Source organism: Lissotriton helveticus, chromosome 11 (genome assembly GCF_964261635.1).
Source record: "Lissotriton helveticus chromosome 11, aLisHel1.1, whole genome shotgun sequence".
NCBI classification, from domain to species: Eukaryota; Metazoa; Chordata; class Amphibia; order Caudata; family Salamandridae; genus Lissotriton; species Lissotriton helveticus.
Window position 1 is genome coordinate 870457568 of NC_136072.1, and position 21838 is coordinate 870479405.

Genomic DNA, 21838 nt, shown 5'->3' on the forward strand with positions numbered 1-21838 from the left:
GAGGGTTAATAAATTAACAGAGGCATCCTTAGTGTCCCTCAGAGAGGTGGATATTGCCACCCTGGTTGCTTTACCTCCATGCATGGAAAAGTACAGGCAGAGGCCTAAAATCAATGTGGCTGAGGTGGAGGCTCTGAAAGACAGAGGAGGCAATATCACTATTGTTAAGGACACACTGGAGTCTCAGGAGCAAATCATACCTCGTGAGTTTGTGGAAGGTGTTACAGGTCCTATGAAGATAGCTGTGACTCCTGTGCTCCCAGTACAGTGTTTACTGGGAAATTATCTTGAAGCTTCTGAGTTGTCAGAGGTAGTGGGAGGGCTCCATATGAGAATATAAGTGCTTTCTGAGGGGTATGCACCATGACCAGGTCACAAACTATCCATAAGGGAAAAGTGGGGTACTTGAACTCTGGAACAATGAGCTAGCATCCCAGGACAAGGGCGGTGGGTCTGGTATGACAGCCCTGGGAACTCCAGAGGTGCAGCAGAAATCTGACCCTGAGGTGGAGGATCTGGCCTCTGAGGAAGAGACTCCATTCATGCTTGAGCTGACAGACTTGTCAGAACTGACAGGAGCCTGTGGACCGGCCAGAGAGGAGGTTTGTCAGGGACAGAGAGACTGTCCCACCCTTGAGAATTTGAGGTGGATTGCTTTGAAGGTAGAGGAGGGAGATGACAGTGGATTTCACTGAATCTACTAGGAGGATTGACTGGTCTATACTGAGGCTAGAAATCTCAAAGAGGTGGCCGCCAGGAGAGTCATGGTTCCCCAAAAATATAGAGAGATCCTTGTGATTTTAAGAGTTGATATTCCCTTCACAGGACATTTGGGGAAGACTAAGATTTGGAACTAGTTGGTGAACCATTTCTACTGCCCCGAATGTCTGAGAAGGTCAAGCAGTTTTGAAGCTCCTATGTCACCTGTGGCAAGGCAGGGGCAGGAAAAAGACTCCCTTGATACCACTGGCAGTTGTTGGGACCCCTTTGAGTGGGTGGGGCTGTACATTGTAGGTCCCCTACAACCACCCACTACATCAGGGAATAAGTATATCTTGGTGGTAGTGGACCATGCCACAAAAATATACTGAAGCAATAGCCCTTGGAATAGACACTGTTCCTGTAATGACTAGGGCCCTACTGGGTGTGTTTACAGCCTACCTGTCAAAAATACATTGTACAGGTTGTCAGTCCATGTTAGAAACAGCATCAAGGATGAGGTAGCTAAGATGCTGGAGCTGGGGATAATTGAGAACTTTGACAGTCCATAGACGAGCCCAGTGGTGCTGGTGTCCAAATCTTATCGCCACGGGGCAGAAAAGGAGTTAAGGGTCTGTGTGGACTACAGAGGACTCAGTACAGTCACAAAGACTGATGCAAACTCTAAACATAGGGCTGATGAGCTCATTGATGAGTTAGGGGTTGCTACGTATCTGAGTACATTTGATTTGTCTTCAGGCTACTGGCAGATTGCCCTTATTGAAGGAGCAAAGGATAGGTCAGCATTCTCCACACCAGAGGGTTCTTAACAGTTCAAAGTAATGCCGTTTGGATTAAAGAATGCCACTGCCACCTTTTAAAGGCTGGTGAGTAGGGTCCTGGCTGGGTTGGAGAAGTTCAGGGCAGCTAACCTGGATGATATAGCTGCATACAGTAAATTCTACCTGGGAGGATCACTTAAGCCACTTGAGGCAAGTGCTTCAGACCATGCAGCAGGCAGGCATGACAATTAAGGCCGGCAGGTGCCAAATAGGGCAATAAAACGACACAATAAGAACACATCTGTGCGACTCCATCCTTGTTACTTGTTGGTGATCATTCACATCACACTCATTTGTTGTGTGCATCGGACTTTGCTTACAGTATAGAAAGATTACTTTCAAATTATATCAGGTTTAATAAGCATTTACAAATTTCGTGAGCTTCAATATTAGGAGAACTATCTTCCTCAGCCGAGGAAGATTATCCTAAAAAAATCAGTTAGTAAGAAATCAATCAAATCTCATACCAACCCTCTAGGAAATTCAGTGATTATCGAATGGCCAGTTCCAATTCATAGACAGAATTGTCTGCCTCTGTCTGCACTGCTGCTTCATTACCACAGCTGCTCTACTATCAACCCTTTCAGACGAAAAGGTTCCACTACATAGCATACCACCCGGCAGCAAACGCAGTATTTCATCACAGTTAGATTTGTTCTAGAAGTCTGAAATCGCCAATCCCTGTACCACAGATGGGTAAAGGGGAGACACCCCTTAGTTAACATTTGAGGCAATTATACTCCATCGATTCCAGGTTTACATCCCTTGATATCACCAACTGTGTTGGACCATTCTGTCTCATTCTTAACTCTCGATAGGATGAGATGATGTAGTAAGTAAAAGTGTACTAATCCAGAAGAATTAAGTAATTCATTACTCGCAATTTCCTTAAGACCGCTGTAGTATTGAATATGATTGTTTGCTGCCATTAGAAAGTAGGCGAGTTCATGCTCTCATCTCTTGTCAGTTCATTCTCCAGCATTGCTCTGGGAAGTTGCTTTTTTGTTGAAAGTCTAGTCATGTAAGCTACATTCGTGAAAGGAGACAATTTTGTGTTAGAACACAAAATAAACCTTCACAGAAAGTTCACATAGGCTTCAGACTATTCGGTTCATACTATGAAAGGAAGCAAAGTTTGAGGCCTTCATGAAATACAGCTTGTGCATGAGGGCAATAATTCCTCAACTAACCATATTAATAACACGTCAAAATATTTTTCAATTCATTCAAGTAAGTATAGGGTACTTACAAAATGTTTTAATACTCACAATCATATTACAATTAACTTTGTAAATCTCTTTTTCACATCATACATTGAAACATCATAAAGCACATCAGAAATAAACTTTGACGAACTGCAAATCATAACATAAGCTTATGTAACACCTACTTTCTTGTCAATGGCAATGCTCAGATTATATATTCTATTGTTATTGTCTGTTTGCTAACACATGAAGCAATTTTATTTTTACATAGAAATTTCAAGGCTTATGGTGTATTTGTCACTTTTATTTAAGCATAAGAACACTTGTCACTAAAATGTCAATCTCCACATCTGCTCATTTACTGTTATCAGAAATCTACTTCTAACATTCTGCATGCTTTCATCATGCAGTATCTAAATCAGAACTTAATGTGTGTGTTTCTTGAAACATGGACCTAACACCCATTTTGGCATTATCCGTATTGTCACAATCTATTTGTTTTGCAAAATCTGTCAAAAATAGGTGAATGATAACATCTCTACTCCATCAAGGGGGGAGAATCCCAAGCTTTTGAGGTGGTCCATTTCTCTGCAGGGAATATACTTTACAGTGGAGCAAAGACTTGGGTTTGCCCATGCCAATGTTGATGGACTTTACAGGTGTTTCCACTTAACTGATGAGAACTACCTGGGTGCTGGTCAATGCCCCCTCATCTTTCATTTGGGGGCATGTTAGAAAGTAACCCTTCATGGCCTCTTCACCCCCACATGTTGTGCTGAATGGAACTGGTAGTAGCCTGCTCTGACTGTGTCCTGGGCGCTGCTAGTCTGCCCTTGGGCCAGTGCTATTTTAAACACAAACACATACATTGAGGTACAGTTATAATTGGCATGGCCTACTCTACAAGTCCCTATTAGATAATAGGGCAAGGGGACGACAACAACCTTTAAGTCCCTAGAATATAATAGGGCACAGTAGTTTAGAGGTCAGCAACCTGTGTTGCACTTGCATGTGTGCACTGCTGAAATCCTGAGGTCGTTTTTAAAAGCAGCCCTGTATTGCAGCACTGCTTTCAAAAGTAAATTCACTACAAACTCGTCTTTGGTGGTATGGACACTTTAAGAGTGGTAATCTACCTTATTTGTACTTACTAGGCACCCCCAGGTCTTCCCCTAGGATTTCCAGGGGTGGGGGAGAGGGTCATGTAACTATAAGCAGAGTCCCTATAAAAGATGTTTTATTAACTCTGATGAGTGAAAACTGCCCATGTTATTTTTCCCCACTGTAGGAAATTCACAACAAAGTCAACATTGATGTCATGGGCACTGTGAAGTAATAATCGGAATCATTTTTGCAGATTATGAAGCCCCCAGATCTCCCCTAGGTGTTCGTTCTATGGTTGGTGGGGTTCCTGTAATTATGAGCAGGGGTTTTATAAAGAAGACTTTTTAAACCCTGGTGAGGAAGAAATTGCACATTTCATTTTCCCCATTCAAGATAGTTGGGCTCATAGGCTACCAAGGCAATATGTTATGGATGCATAACTAATGCTAGGAGATCGTGCAAAATGTAATTCAAAGACTGAACAGAATAGTATTGATAACTCCAGCAACTTGGCATTGCTGAATCTATCATAACTCGTACAGAAAGGAAGTTATAAGGTTTTCTTTCATGTAAGCCGAAATCCAGCTTCTAGCATTCTTCCCTGATTGGTCAGCCATGAGGAGCTTAGCCATGCTGGTTTGATTAGGTGATAAGTGGCCTGACTGGGCAGAGGTTATCTGAGGGAGAGAGATCTGTGGGGCACAAGAATGCCAGAGCTGGGGTTGGGCCATAAAGCATAAGCTTAGTTTATTTTATACTTTATTGAATTTTAAATATTCATCAACCCCCCTCACAAGCAGACACTTCATGTAAGAATAGTTTCATCCTTTTCCTTCCTCATATTTCCATAAATAAAAATACAATAGATCACATCAGCAAAGATAATAGCCAATAAACAATTCACAATTCATCCCGTAAAGTGCTATGTGCAATTAAGATGGTAAAAAGCCCATGCGGAAACTCTCGGGGGCGTGGACTGGCAACCTAAGATGGCGGACGCGACTCTCTAAAGCTCCGTCCTGGCTGCCAGCTAACAATCACGCCAAACACGATGGGGTGCCTCTCCTGACCCCCCCCAACCATCAGAAAAGCAGGCTGCACATGTCAAGAAGCCCTCGGTGCCACGGCGGAGTGAAATGGTCCCGGGAACCGGCATAATCGTGAGAGACGACCCGCGGCCGGGAGGAGGCTGAAGATGGCGGCACCCTGGTAGGCGACCTGCGGCAGGGCCCGACAGCGACAGATCGGGAGCCTCCCTCCACCAGTGATATGCAGTGACCCTAACCAACGGTGCACCTGGAGCGAGAGCAGTGGCGGGGCGATGACGACCCCCCCCGGACGTCCCCAAGCCTGAAGGTGAGAGCGTGTGTGCCAAAAACGAATCGCGCCCGGCTACCAATGGGAGGCCCATGCGGGGGAAGCTACGCTCCCGGAAGACACTACCCTACCAACACAAGGACACAGCACAGTTGCCCTATGGGACCCCCCTGCCCACCTGCACGCCAAAGAAGACACCCACAGTCGCCGTACACTCCGGGCCACGGATCTGTGGTCGGTGGGCAGGATAGCGGGAACATCGCCACCAACACCCCATTGCCGCAGGGACCCCTGCCGGGGACCCTAGCTGAAGCCCATCGCCCAGCGCCACCACGAGGACACAGGCAGCGTGCACCCGCCACCTCTCCGATGACACTGAAAAACTATAGGCCCCCCCCACGCCGTCACTAAAAGCACAGGGTGAGGAGCAGAAGAAGAACGGGGTGTCACCGTACAGTAGCGGCAACACAAGAGCCACGTCACACAACACCATCGCGCTGGGGCCCGCAACACACGGGAAGCAAGTCACGACTCGTCCTGGCTACGCTCCCAGAAGACACTACCGTACCAACACGGGGAAACAGCACAGTTGCTCTACGGGTCCCCCTGCCCACCTACACGCTAAAGACGGCGCCCACAGTCGCCACACACCTCGGGCCACAAATTGGTGGTGGGCGGGCGGGATAGCGGGAACATCGCCACCGACTCCCCATTGCTGCAGGGACCCCGGCCGGGGATCCTCGCTGAAGCCCATCGCCCAGCGCCACCACTAGGACACAGGCAGCGTGCACCCACCACCTCTCCGGTGACACTGAAGGACTACAACACCCCCCCCACACAGTTGCTAAAAGCACGGGGGTGAGGGGCAGAAGAAGAACGGGGTGATACCGCACAGTAGTGGCAACGCAAGAGCCGCGCCACACAACACCATCGCGCTGGGGCCCGCAACACACGGGAAGCAAGTTACGACTCGGCCTGGCTACGCTCCCAGAAGACACTACCGTACCAACACGGGGAACCAGCACTGTTGCCCTACGGGACCCCCCTGCCCACCTACACGCTAAAGAAGGAGCCCACAGTCGCCATACACTCCGGGCCACGGATCGGTGGTCGGTGGTCGGGATAACTGGAACACCACCTCCGACACCCCATTGCCACGGGGACCCCTGCCGGGGACCCTCGCTGAAACCCATTGCCTAGCGCCACCGTGAGAACACAGGCAGCGTGCACCCAGCACCTCTCCGGTGATGCTGAGGGACTACAAACCCCCCCAAACAGTCGCTAAAAGCGCGGGGCGAGGAGCAGAAGAAGTTTAGGGTGAAACTGCACGGTAGAGACACCGCAAGAGCAGTGCTACACAGCACCATCGCGCTGGGGCCCGCAGCACTCGGGAAGCAAATCACAACACGCGTTCACCGCGCGACTCGGCCTCGGCACGCCCTCAACCCCTCCGCGACATTATGCTGGCATGAAATAGTCCTCCCTGACCCTCCGCCCCCGCCGGCCTTGGAATACGGGGTGTGTGAGGGACAATCGTGGACCCACAACAATCGCTTACGGCCAGGGACTGACGCGCCCTCCCCCTGAACCGCGGAGTTGAGCAACACAGTCGACGGCTCCAGACACAATGCCAACAGGACCTAGGTGACCGCCCCGCAGCTGCTCTCATGCCACGGACCTTACAACACCTCCCCCCCGACATCGGGCGGCAAGACCTGAACACCAAACAGGGGTTCTGTCCACAGCACTCGTTAACGGCATCATGGGATGCTCACGTGCCACAGAGATCCCGCAGGCATGGAACCGTAAGCAGGACTCCCCGAAACCTACTCACCCATCCACAGGCAAATAAACTGGACAAAGTCCTCGCCGCCATTGGACACTCCAGAGTCACGATGGAAACTAAGTTCAGAGAACTGGCCGCGGACATGAGCCTCCTGCGAGATGACCACAGGAAATTGACGGACAAGGTCAAAGAAGCCGAAACAACGCTTCAAGTCATGGCGCCTGAGGTACGTGCACATCAGGATGCACTAACGAACTGTGATGTATTCCTATAGGTTCTGAATCGATCCCCCTATTCCTGACCCTATTCTGGTTAACAAACCAACAAGTTAACTAGCAGTCAGCCCATGAGGCAGCAAACCCCCATGATGCAGATACCGTTATCTGACGAAGCCACACTACGGCACAGGAACGTGTTATCTGATTAGGTCATAACGCTTGCGATCTAATTAGACAAGCGATATTCCTCCAGCCCCTGATAAGGCATACGGAGTTCTCATAACAAATCAAACCTATGACAACCTGAGAAAAACCCCTGCGGCCATTGTTTTGATTTCACCAAGAACTTCAGCAAAAGAATGTGCTAACGACCTTGTCGTATGACATCCTTATTGACGTATCTATGTCCATCCTTACGTCAATCTCGGCACCTTAAAGGTATAAATATTACCGATATTGCCCTATGCAAACACACGCGGTGGTGACGAGACGGAGCAGCCATACTTGCCGAAGCCCAGAGCAGAGCAGACCCCGCTGGCACAGCCCCGCCTTCCTGACGCGCTGAGAACGAGACGCGCTGCTTTCTCCTGCCGAGAAATCCAGCACCGGCGTTTCCGGGTAGCCCTCGCAGGCAGCCTGGAATATCGAGAGCAGAGAGAGAGATACCATCCCTCATTCATCCTAACTTCCAGGTACAGAACTGAATAACCCCTCACAGAGAATTCTTTAGTCAGTCACTTGGCAAAAACAAACTTAACTTAAACTGTAACTTTCTACTCCCGCCCACGTATTAGGCTTAGGTCAGGTACACGGGGTAGGCGTATCTAGAAACACCAGTTGAGTACGTTTAGTCAAATGTATATGTGTATGTAATATATTTTATTCATTTTAAACCTTCTTTTGGCTTAGAAACCATATCAATGTTTTTACAGTATTAATTTATACTTCTGCTTTTAATGTATGCACTTTACTTAACGATAAGTATTGCAATAATATCGATCCATTTCTCTTGTACGAGAAAAGAGACTGATCAATAAATAACATCTTTTATTGAACACGCCCGTCTCTTCCTTTTCTCTACAATCTGATGAGACTAAGAATGCACGTACTGACTGAGTAAAATAAATTGCCTTTTGTTCACACGACTCTTGAGATACACTCTTGATTAGGGGAGAGCAAAGTTGTCATGTTCTATGGTTGTCAGAAACTAAATCCCTTCTTGTCTAATCAGGGAAGTTAATTCCTTCCTGAACATTCGAGAAAGTTTCTAGTGAACTCTGAGCTAGCTGGCAAACCCAAAACTTTAAGTCTAATATCGACAGTAGTAGACCTAGTTAACGTCTGGTCTAGGCCTATACTATTGAAGGTATTATTCCAATGCGCAGAGCCTATTGGGATAATAGGAACTACACTACATGGCGCCCAACGCGTTTGGAAAGGGCGATAAAACTAACGTAAGACATTTAAAGTAACTCAGTCGTGCTTTCTCACTCAGACCCCTTTTTCCCATAATACTCCAAAGACGTCTGAAGTGGGTAATAAAGGTAATATCCGCCAAACCTCACAGGAGGAAACTCCTATGTATGGTACTTGGTTTAGTCAACGTTGAAGGATAAACCGTTCCAAAATATTGTGCATCTAATCTTTGTTTCCATAAGAAACCTGATCTGCAAACAAACAAAGTAACCATCCTGTCGGTAAAATGGTAGACAGTGATGATGAAAGAGAGGCAGTTAGATTAGCAACTGAACTCGCAGCAGCTGATACTGCACTGCAAGACGCAGACCCGGATATAATACTCATCCCGGTCATTAAAAGGAAATCTATAACTTTAAAACTTATAGAAAATGGACTGACACCTAGAGGTGGTACAGTCATATTCGTAATTGAGGCACACGAATATCGGCAGACAGAGGTATACTATTCATGGATAAATTTTCCAGCAGCAAATGCTGTAGCAAAGTACTTCCACTATTACAAAATAGAGGAACCTCCTGAAACGTACACTCCTTTCGAGGAGGTGGAAGTACCACTCAAATTTCAAGAGCACCTGCTCTTATTTGATGGCGCCCTAAAACATAATAATCACATCACCAGGCTCGGTCCCTTAGGTAGACCAGGAGCAACGTGGCCGGTCCTAGCCGGATACACACCACATCCAGACATCGACGGGATGTCTGCAGCAAACCTTTTAACACAGCTAAAACAATTAATAAAAATACATAGACAATTAGTCCAGTATGTGATGCAGACTTCTACAATTCAGCCAGCAATTAAAATTCCACAGCTGACCCCTCACCAGGGGAACACAAATAAAATTACACCACAGAACATACAATCCTGCCTAGGTAAAGTACCGGCTAAACGGGAACAAATACCATTCTGGTTGGCACAGAAAATTACCCAAATAGAGGCGGTGTTTCCTGACACCACCCCATTAGAAAAACACAGGATTCTGACTATCTGTCTTCCAATGGGAATCGCACCACACATTGAGGACTGTGACACTTGGGGTACAGTCTTTGCTTCCATTTACACAAAAACGCACGGTGTTCCATCCATTTCGGTAATACCAGATGTGCTAAAACAAATTCAAGACGAATATGGTCCAGAACCCGCTTTAACTCTTGGTATGAAATTACTAAAAGACTTCAAGCAGGTCTCAGCTATATTATTAGCCAACATAAAGGGAGAAGCAGCAAACGTGGCGATCCGCTAGAGGTTAAAGGAGACAGATATAGCAGACCAACCAGCTGAAATTGCCAGAATCATAGAAAAATCCTATGAGGAACTAGGTAGAGATAGTTTAGGTGGAATACCAGTAAAACCACAACTGATTGAAAGTCCTGAAAAAATATTTTTTAATAATAATTCAACATCACAGAAAAAGAGCTGGGATGGAAACAAACAATCCAATCCTAAAGAAAAGAAATTCCAGTCCAGAGGCAGGTCTCCAAGGCGAAGAGAAAAATCTCCGAACCAAAGACACAGGTCACCCCAGAGTGACCCCTCTGGGAAAAGATATAACCTTAGAAATAGGGATAATATAAAAAAGCCTGATAGATATCAAGACATTGATACACGTCCCTCTCAATCTTTTCAGACTTCCTCGCAGAAATCGGAAAGAAGAGGACGATCAGAACAAAGAGAAGAGCACGCCAAGTCCAAAGACAAGGAACCTGCTCAGCTAAAAAAGAAATTACAATTTCCAAAAAAGAAGGTAGCCAGTATCAAGGTAGTTAACAATGCCGAGAATACTGAGGACACAACTGAAAAACGGAGAATGGGCTCAGACAATGCTAGACAGCGCAGCAGAAGTGAGCATAGCTCGCAAAGTCCTTATGAATCATCTGGAGACAGTGGACACGAATGAATATCTTCAAGTGGAAACTGCAGACACCAGAGTTAGCAAACCTCACAAAATATACGAAATAACATTACGTATAGAGGGAGATAAGACTAGAAAAATAAGGGGACTATTTTGGGATAATCTCTCCAAGGGCTATGACATCCTTCTAGCTGAAAAAGACTGGCCACCAGAATTTGTCAGGGAGTGCCCTCATGGCGAAGAAGTAATTATGCCTGCCTTCTCAAACCACATCCCAATTCATAAAAAATACACACTTGCTAGAAAGTGGGCAGTAGCTCTAGCTCCTGCTTTATATAAAAATCACGTAGGATGGGATGAGGACTCTCCTCCTCACAAAATCCAGTTAAAATCACAACCTACTGCACAAAGGCAGTACCCAATTAAGCAAGAAGCAAAAAAACAGGTAAAAGAAATTCTAGATCAGCTAGAATACCAGGGGGTGATTGAAACTTGCACCTCACAAATGAACAACCCTTTGTTTCCGGTCTCCAAACCAGACAATTCATACCGTCTAGTTTTGGATTACCGACACCTTAACTCATGTTGCAAAACTTTTGCAGTGCAAAACTCACATAGTGCTGCACTAATGAATAACATAGTGCACAAAAAATACAAAACAACCTTAAACATCTCTAATGGATTCTTTTGTCAAAACATAGCACCAGAGAGCAGATATTTGTCTGCGTTCTCAATAAATGGCACTCAAAAACAATTCTGTCGGTTAGCCCAGGGGTACAAGAACAGCCCGGGAGTATTCTCAGCGAGAGTAACAGAATTACTACAAATATATGACGACGAAGCATTATCATATGTCGACGACATATACTTAACAGATGATGACTTGGAGACTCACTTGAAGAGAGTGAACACCATAATACTTGGGTTCGCAGCAGAGGGTTACAAATTCAACTTTAAAAAATCCAGAATTGCCCATCTGACAGTCCTGTTCTTAGGATATGAATTATCAAGTGAAGGCAAAAGCCTGGCTGACAATTTTCTAGAAAAATGTGCCGTACTCCAAGCACCTAGAACACTAAAAAACCTACAGTCAATTCTAGGCTTCCTAAATTTCGGAAGAACATATATTGCAAATTACGCAGAAAGGGTCAAACCCCTTTATGATCTAATAAAACCAGATTTTAAAAGATCTAATTGGACTCAAATACACACAGAAATATTGAGATCCTTACAAACAGACATGCTAATTAAAACAAAATTAGAAACACGTGATAACACACGCAATCTTGTGATCCGAGTCATCCCAGGGAGATGCGGATTCACATACCTGACCTCTAATGAGGGAGAAAAGGTACCAATTGCATTCAAATCACACTTGTACACAGAAGCTGAACAGAAATTCATCATTAAAGAAAAAATTGTTCATACAGTTCAAACCGCAATAGCTAGAGAAAAAGATCAAGCGGACGGTAGACACATCACAGTCAGAACAGCTGAATCAGCCTTTGAGGCATTAACAACACCGTGTAATTTACCAACAACAACATTGAATCCGGAATGGATACAATGGGTGAATTCAATCACAACGGACAAAGTATACTACTACTTTGATCCTGAACTAGAGGAATTAAAAAATCTAGAATATGAAAGAACATTCCCTCTGCCAATCCATATTCTGCCTTTACGACATTACGCCTGTGTAATTTATATAGACGGACATGCTCAACCCCCCGTTTGGGGAGAACAAGCATACAACCCCACATGTGGGATTACAAAAGAAGTGTGGCGCGGAGGTAAACTAAGACCTCTATTAACAAAAACACACTCAGTAGAAACTAATTCAGAACAACAAACTGAAATATTAGCATTGAAAATGGCGCTAGATAATGCGGATCGCGAATTCCCGACACTTATAGTGTCAGATTCATATTACTGCGTCAAATCATATAACAACGATTTGCAGACATGGATTCAAAACGGTTACAAAGATGACACAGATGCAACAATAAAGCAGAAACTGCTCTGGGAACAAATAGCTCTTTTACAAAAAGAACTACCAAAGACTCACGTGACACACTCACTGAGTCATCAGCGTGATGGCGTTCGCGTTGCAGGGAATTCATTGGCTGACACAGCCACAGCGGTAGCAACTAAATCGGCTCCCGTAGTTCGAACAAAGCGTACATTAAAATACATTGACGGTGAAACAGTGCTGGCGGTGAAAACGTCATTAAAAGGCGACTGCTCAGCGCTACCGATCAACTATCCACTCAATTATACATACATAATCGATGCAAACTCCGTCCCTTTTGCTCGAATCCCTGGAGTGGGGGATAGAGTGATTCCAAACATGGACAGGAGAAAGTTGTTAATCGCAGACGCACATATGGGTGAGGGTCTCGGACACCTCGAACTAAAAGATTCTCTGGAAGAATTACAATCACGGTACTGGTGGCCAGGCATGAGCCTGCATCACACCATGTTTGTAAAAAACTGCCCAAACTGCAACAGAGATCGCAGTGGGGAGAGAAACAGCTTAATACCTCGTAGTTTTACTCCAGAAAAAATCAAGAGTAAAAAGCAAGGCTTGCGATTAACATATACAGGCTAGTTTCCACTTATGATGTAGACCACCAGCACTCGGCTGACGTCTGGACTGTTATACAAAGATTTGCGAGTCTAAATGGCATATACGCTAAGAGCATGCTACGTTTGACCATTGTTTTCACTCTAGCCCTCCAGCCTGAGGGGACACATGGCCAAATGAGCATAGCACAGCGGGAATCTTCTCACTTCCTTCCTGAGGGATACGGGATGGTGTAAAGAAAAGACCAAGGCATAAAGCAATCTATAATGGAAAGGTATTAGGTTCGGGAGCTGGGTGGGTCAAACATCTAATAAGTGTCCAACGTAGTCTAAATAACTTGCCAAGAAATTCTCTGAAGGGATTCAGTCCGTACGAATTATTATTTGGAACTAGGATGTTGATCTCTGACCTTGATAGTCAGACTTCAGTGGTGAAAGAAAAAAGCTTTGATATCAAAGACCGTTTGGCAATTTTGCAGGACTTAAACAAAACAAGAAAAGACATGAGCAACATAAAGTTGAAACAACAGCCAACAACCACTGAAGAACCACCACCTGTCCCAGCAAGACCTGTCTGGATTCCAAAAGTCGGGGATCTGGTCAGAGAAAAGATCGCGGTAAAGAAGGAATTTGGGCCTTCTTACAGAAAAGCAGTTCCTGTCTTGTCTGTCAATGGGACAAGATCAGTTGTACTACCGCCGCTTGCTGGTAAAAAGGAGAACCAAGTTGTATCCATCGACCTGGTAAAACCACAATCATGTGGCCGATAACAAATAGTAGGCCAAGTGGACTCCCAATAAGTAGCAGAACACCAAGGTTTGCTACCAGTACAGAGGTCCTAACTAAGAGGCTTATTACATTCGAAACGCCTACAAAAGAACAACAAGGACTATGCAACAATGCAATGGAACTTAGACCTCTGAAAACCCAAATAAAAACATTTAGCAAAGACACACCAATCTATAATGAAGTACCAAGTGCAAATGCAAGAAACAGTGATCCTGAACCAATTGGAACAATTGACAGAACTGCATCCGGCTACTTCATAAACTTCGATGATTCCTCTGAAGGCTTCAGTGAATCAAAGACACAGCCATCATCAAATACCTTTAAAGATAAAGCTAAAGAACTTTTGAAACAACTGAAAGAAACATATCTGGTTTCTCCATGGCTTGAATTTTGGGTGGGTTTTGGTGCATTTATCCTCATACTTTGGCTCATCATGGTACTAACTTTGGGACGCTTCATTGAGGGAAAATATGCTAAAATGGACACAGCAAGTCAGAAAATCAACTTGATCCTCAAACCACACACATCTTCACACGTCGAGAAAAGAGAACTTTCTTCAGCCAACTTCACAGCCAATCCTGGGGTAGCATGGGATAACACTGACTATGAAATTTATGGTCCGGTCGAAATCCTGAAATATCCACACCAAATTAAGATCTCATTGAGTGACTTTGTAAAACCAAGCTCATTTGCTGATGATTGGGACTTCGAAAGCATTAATAATATGATGTCTGACTTAGTAATGTCTGCTAAATTTACCAAACATGATTATTTGCAGGGTTCTACAAATTATGATAGTATGTACTGTTATAACCACTATGGTAATCATTTTCTACATAGATCTGCACAACCTAGAAATGTTTTAAATTATAATCAATGGGAACATTGTGCAACCCCTCCAAAAGGAAGCTCAAGAACCGTTTACGACAAATATTCATATTTTTCAGGTTTTAACATAAGTAATGCTGAAACATTTTATTTCAAATTGTCAAATAAGACAGGGATGAAGACCATGATAACAAACACGAAATTGATATATTCAGACTCATTCTTTGAACAAATGAATACTTTTGGTTTTGATTATTGGGACAAAAATGTTGAATTGAAAAGTGTTTGGGGTACAAAAGAATGGCAAGTACAGGGTATAGAATCTTTGTTTAGAGCCTGCATGATCCCAGAACAAATTATATTTTTAAATGACACTGTTCAACAAACCACCTGTCTTGGCCTAGCCAAAATCAAAGACTTAAATAAACCGTCTATTCCAAAACCAACAATGAACAGCAATAGTTCTACAGAAGAAGAGATAGACGTAAATTATGTATTAAACCAAAACAGAACACATCCAGATTGGAAACAGTGGTTGATCTGGCCCACAGATACTAATAACTGTCAAGACAGATTCCTGAACAAAACACAGGGGTTCACATTGACCAGGCCAGACCCTAGATATTCCCAAAGACAACACCCAGGGATAATAACCACCTACAGTGTGGGCAAATTATGCCTTCAATGGCTACAAACTTCCACACTGGCAGAAATTAAGCAACACCTAACTTTACTTACTGATGGTGCTGACTTGCGTGATTTCACTATGGGACCACGCAAACAGCGTCAAAAGCGTTTCATAGCAGCCTCTGTATATGCAGCATACATTGAGGCCTGGAAGGTTACTCAAATTGAAACAGCAGAGAGAATACGGGAAATTGACCGTATTAATTTGGAAAAATCACTTTCTGTAGTGGACAATGGGTTAATGACTCTGTCCTCCAGAATTTTTTCTTTGGACAGCATTGTGTCTTCAGCAATCGACATATTATCGCAAGACTTACTGTTATTACAACACGGTCAGTCCCAATTGCGTTCTATTGTACAGCTTGGCTGGACGTTACAAAATCTGCGTTCAGGCTATGTGCCTTGGCGTTTAATCAACACAACGTCACTATTCTATATCTTTAACCTTACTGATAGACAAATCAGTATGGCCCAAAAGGGAGCTGATTATACAATCCTGAGCATTGAGAAACTTGAGAGATTACCAGTGACAATGTCAGAACGACCTGTCAGTGAATGGATAATACATGGGATAATAAATATTCCAATTTCAACCTTCAGGTTTCAATACTGCCAAAAATATATACAGGCTGGCATGTACGAGAAATTGGGAAAGGGGTACATTAAAACAACATGGGACCTGCCCTATTCACATGCATGTGTCAGTAATAAAGGACAGAAAGGGTTTCTTAGTGGCAATAATTGTGCAATGTCACTAAGCGGTACACTTCTGTGTAACGGAATTAGTTTGCACGGAGCCTGTGAAGGGAACTCAAATAACCTTTCATGTCACCAGCAAGGCGCACCTGCAACAGAGATAGAACCATTCTTTCAAAGACTCTATAATGGGAGTTACATTCTAATTGTAGATCGCAGATGTTGTAGTCTTATGCCCGGGACTCCTTATCTCGTAACTACGACTGCGAAGGTCATGTGCTGTGGACACTCATTGTTCCCCAGCTCCTTTCCAGACAGGGAGGCAAGGGCATGGCCCAACTTGAAAATTACTTCTATTCGAATAGATACTTTAAGCAGAATGAAAACAGTGCTTCTTCAGACGCCGACCAGGCTCACGTCATCAAAAGAAACATATGATCTACAAGTCGCAAGGACGACTGCAGAGATACATTCATTGTTATCAACTAATTCCCCCATACATTTCGCAGAAATCCTGAATGAAATCTTAAATATTTCTGATACCAGTGGGGTCTCACAAGTATTTAAGACAGTATTTTCGATGGCATTAACACCATTCAAAGCCATACTGGGTATTTTTCCAGACTTCGTCCATTCGATTTTTGGCGGACTTCCCCTCATTTTAGGACTGATTGCGGGAACCCTATTCCTAGTCCTTATTTTTCGTTATGGCAAACCATGTCACAGACAAAACACCTGCGACAAGGGAAGAAACAATCCTAGCAATTGGATACCGGGACCGGATATCAAGAATCCTGGGACTATCCCGGCTTAAAGACCTGAACATGACTTGGTTTCTATCCTTTCGACCTATGTGGCAACGATGTGTTTTACCTGTATTAAGGTGCCTGCTATGCGGAGAAGAATGCGTGTTAGACACCTGTCTGACACTACAATCGGATGCGCCAATGGATGCAGAAACATTGTTGAGTCCGATCAAGGCTCATGCTTTGTGCTGCCCTCAAAGGCTACCAATCCTGATGACGGCATTCGTGGAAGCTTCACCACTACGATTAAGGGGTAGTGAAGTACAAGATGAAAGCAGCATCGATCAGGTACGACCTTCTGTCAGCAATCCAAATCGGAATGTCAATGGAGACAATCATGCGCACGAATGCATGGTTACACCTATTTCCGAGTTAGTGGAACTCTCCCAGGAAGCTGTTGACAACTTTTTCGAGAGTCTAAATGATATGATGTTCTCACCAGAGCAGAAATAGAGACTTTTGAGCAAGCTCGTACACGGCGTTCCCTGAATTTGGCCTTCAACTTTAATAACACAGTCACATGAACAGCTTTCCCTCCAGTTCACGGACAGCAATTTTTTCAGCAGCCCCAAATTATTTTTTACAATTTTTCGGGACACTTATCTTCTGCTTAAAGTAAGAGACTATTCCTAGAGAACTAAGATTTCTATTTTTAGACAGCTTATAGACATTAGCTGCCCGCTGGTATGTTCATTGTATTATATTCTGTGATGAAGTGGTCTCGAACTTTTTTCTGTATTAAGAGCCATTTCATGTGTAAATCTCATATACCAAATAGCATTATTGTATACAAATGCGTTATTACTTTAGCATTATTCTACAGCTTGAGTGCATACTATACATATGACTGCATTTCTTCCGTATATTTGAAAATTTCAAAATGCATATATGTATTTTGGGGTGGTAAGGTATACACAATACTCTATAAATATATGGTACTATGTTTTACTATGCATAGATTAGTAAATATGACCATAGTTAGCGTGGAGTGGGTGTGATGTATTCCTATAGGTTCTGAATCGATCCCCCTATTCCTGACCCTATTCTGGTTAACAAACCAACAAGTTAACTAGCAGTCAGCCCATGAGGCAGCAAACCCCCATGATGCAGATACCGTTATCTGACAAAGCCACACTACGGCACAGGAACGTGTTATCTGATTAGGTCATAACGCTTGTGATCTAATTAGACAAGCGATATTCCTCCAGCCCCTGATAAGGCATACGGAGTTCTCATAACAAATCAAACCTATGACAACCTGGGAAAAACCCCTGCGGCCATTGTTTTGATTTCACCAAGAACTTCAGCAAAAGAATGTGCTAACGACCTGGTCGTATGACATCCTTATTGACGTATCTGTGTCCATCCTTACGTCAATCTCGGCACCTTAAAGGTATAAATATTACCGATATTGCCCTATGCAAACACACGCGGTGGTGACGAGACGGAGCAGCCATACTTGCCGAAGCCCAGAGCAGAGCAGACCCCGCTGGCACAGCCCCGCCTTCCTGACGCGCTGAGAACGAGACGTGCTGCTTTCTCCTGCCGAGAAATCCAGCACCGGCGTTTCCGGGTAGCCCTCGCAGGCAGCCTGGAATATCGAGAGCAGAGAGAGAGATACCATCCCTCATTCATCCTAACTTCCAGGTACAGAACTGAATAACCCCTCACAGAGAATTCTTTAGTCAGTCACTTGGCAAAAACAAACTTAACTTAAACTGTAACTTTCTACTCCCGCCCACGTATTAGGCTTAGGTCAGGTACACGGGGTAGGCGTATCTAGAAACACCAGTTGAGTACGTTTAGTCAAATGTATATGTGTATGTAATATATTTTATTCATTTTAAACCTTCATATGGCTTAGAAACCATATCAATGTTTTTACAGTATTATTTTATACTTCTGCTTTTAATGTATGCACTTTACTTAACGATAAGTATTGCAATAATATCGATCCATTTCTCTTGTACGAGAAAAGAGACTGATCAATAAATAACATCTTTTATTGAACACGCCCGTCTCTTCCTTTTCACTACAATCTGATGAGACTAAGAATGCTCGTACTGACTGAGTAAAATAAATTGCCTTTTGTTCACACGACTCTTGAGATACACTCTTGATTAGGGGAGAGCAAAGTTGTCATGTTCTATTGTTGTCAGAAACTAAATCCCTTCTTGTCTAATCAGGGAAGTTAATTCCTTCCTGAACATTCGAGAAAGTTTCTAGTGAACTCTGAGCTAGCTGGCAAACCCAAAACTTTAAGTCTAATATCGACAGTAGTAGACCTAGTTAACGTCTGGTCTAGGCCTATACTATTGAAGGTATTATTCCAATGCGCAGAGCCTATTGGGATAATAGGAACTACACTACAGGACATGCAGCGCAGAATATAACTCCTTGAACATAAAACGGGAGATTTGGAAGGACGTTCTCGGAGGAGCAACATCCGCATCCTGAACCTGCCGGAGGGCTCAGAAGGCCCCCACCCAGTCACACACATGGAGGCCTGGATAAAGACATTCACTCGCCCGGAAGACCTCACTCCGTTTTTCTCCATTGAAAGAGCACATCGAGTACCTGCTCGTAAGCCCAAACCAGGCTTAACCCATAGACCAATCCTCCTAAAGCTACTCCACTTCCAAGATAGAGACACCATCCTTAGAGCGGCCCAAGAGAGAGGTGCACTCCTCGTGGAAGATAAGCACGTCATTTTATTCCCGGACTACTCGAGAGCAGTTCAGCAACAGAGGGCCACCTTCCTAGCGGTCAAACGCTCCCTACAACAGAAGCAGGTACAATACGCTCTCCTCGTTCCAGCCCGATTAAAGATTATCTATAAAAGCTCAACAAATTTTTTCACCGACCCTGCCGAAGCAAGTTCCTGGATAGACCAACACCTGCCAGGCCCTGAGGCTGAGAGGGACCTGCCGCACCGCTGGCAACCGAACCGCCCCAGGCACCAACAGAAGAAGGTCACCCTCACGCAACTCTCCTCTCACTCGAGCTTGCCCCCATGCCTAGCCCGTAATCTAGAACAAATCATAGCAGAACGCCAAAAGGCCATACAGGCAGCAGCTGCACAGAGAGAAGATAAGAACAACTCAGACGTAGAGGAGGCGCCTCACATCTTCACGTCCGATGACAAAGCCAGCGATACTCATACATCACTTGACGGATCTGGCACGCCGTCGCTGGTCACTCCACAAACAGCGGACACGCTGATTTAGATCACAACGGGAAAAACAGATCATACTGAAAACTGTAATACGGCCAATATACCTGCAATAACTGTGGTTGGCAACGCGACACGACCCAGGACCCGACCAACCAAGACTAGATACATAACGAACTGATACATGCGCGACATCAGGAGAGCCTGTTCCCCCAGCGACGTGAACTGACCATCATGCAGCGGGCAGCCAGACGGCTGGAGACGCCCGCAACCGAGCAACCACCCCCTCCATAAAACGACTTAAAGACAGTACATGAAGTACAGTTTGCACATACCGTTTCTGACGCTATGTCCCTCTCGTTTGGAAGTTTCCTGAACATCCAAGTTTTACATCCCAGTTTTCAGTACTCTGCCCAAGCCCTATGCGGATCACTCTGATGGGAGACTATGCAACCAAGAGACTATGGACAGATGGAGGTGTGGGATGTGGGGAGGAGGGGCGAGGATGGTGTACAAAAGAGGCGGGCCCCGGCTCTTGACATACCATGGCACTTAGATCCCCGAATAACAGATGTTAAGGTCATTACCATAAATGTCGGGGGTATGCATACGGCTAGCAAACGATACGCTGTCTACGCCTACATCAAACGGCAACAGGCGCAGATAGCGTTTTTAAAAGAGACCCACCTGTCCGCACAAGAAATGACCAGGCTACAGAGGAAATGGCGGGATATAATATGTGCTACTACCTACTCGGCATATGCCAGGGGCTCTCTTATTTGGATCTGACCAGGAGTCCCGTTCAAAGAACACACTCGAGTCATAGATAAAGAAGGCCGATATGCCCTACTGGAGGGCTTACTAGACCGCCAGGCTCTCTTACTGGGTAGCATATATAGCCCTAATGTAGACCAGGACCCCTACTGAAAGCACCTTACAGGAGTACTTACCCGATATCTCACAATCCCATGGCTCCTCGGAGGGGACTATAATTGCGTCCTGAACCTCCAGCTGGATCGATCACACCCTCCGATTCACTCACCGGCACGAAAACAGACTGCACGGTATCAGGAATGGGTAGAGCATTGGAACCTGATAGACCCGTGGAGCGAACACAACTCAGATACACAACTATATTCCTTTCACTCCATACCTCATGATCTACGCGTCAGTCTCCATAGATTTCTCTGCTCCACGACAGTGTCCCCACTCATACAATGCTAAGACTATCTCGGCAGGGTCTTCTCAAATCACGATGCACATGTCCTGACACTTAGATGGCGGCCACCCCCCACCCCCTACACCCACCTGGAAACTACCAGGCGATTGCCTTTCCGACCATGTTTTCAAACAGACACACGGCTCCTACATCAGTGAACACTTTGCGATCAACGCAGGCACAGCAGGGTCTCGCCTCATAGAATTGAATGCATTCAAAGTAGCAGCCAGGAGCCACTGCATACAACAGATCCTTGGGGTCCGTAAGACACTAGACAGAACTATACAGACTGCAGAACAGACGCTGGCAACACTTACGAGACACACTGACACCACCGACACCACTGTCGGACAACTAGCGGAAGCCAGAACCACCTATGCAGAGGCATTGCGAGACCTGCTCAAATATAACTTTAGGGCCTACGCAGCCAGAACGCACAGAGAGGGCAACAGGGCAGGAGCACTGTTGGCATGGCTAGCCAGGCAGGAAGTGACCATGAACCCGATCACGGAACTGCTAGACCACATGGGTACCCTCAGACACTCACAAATTGATA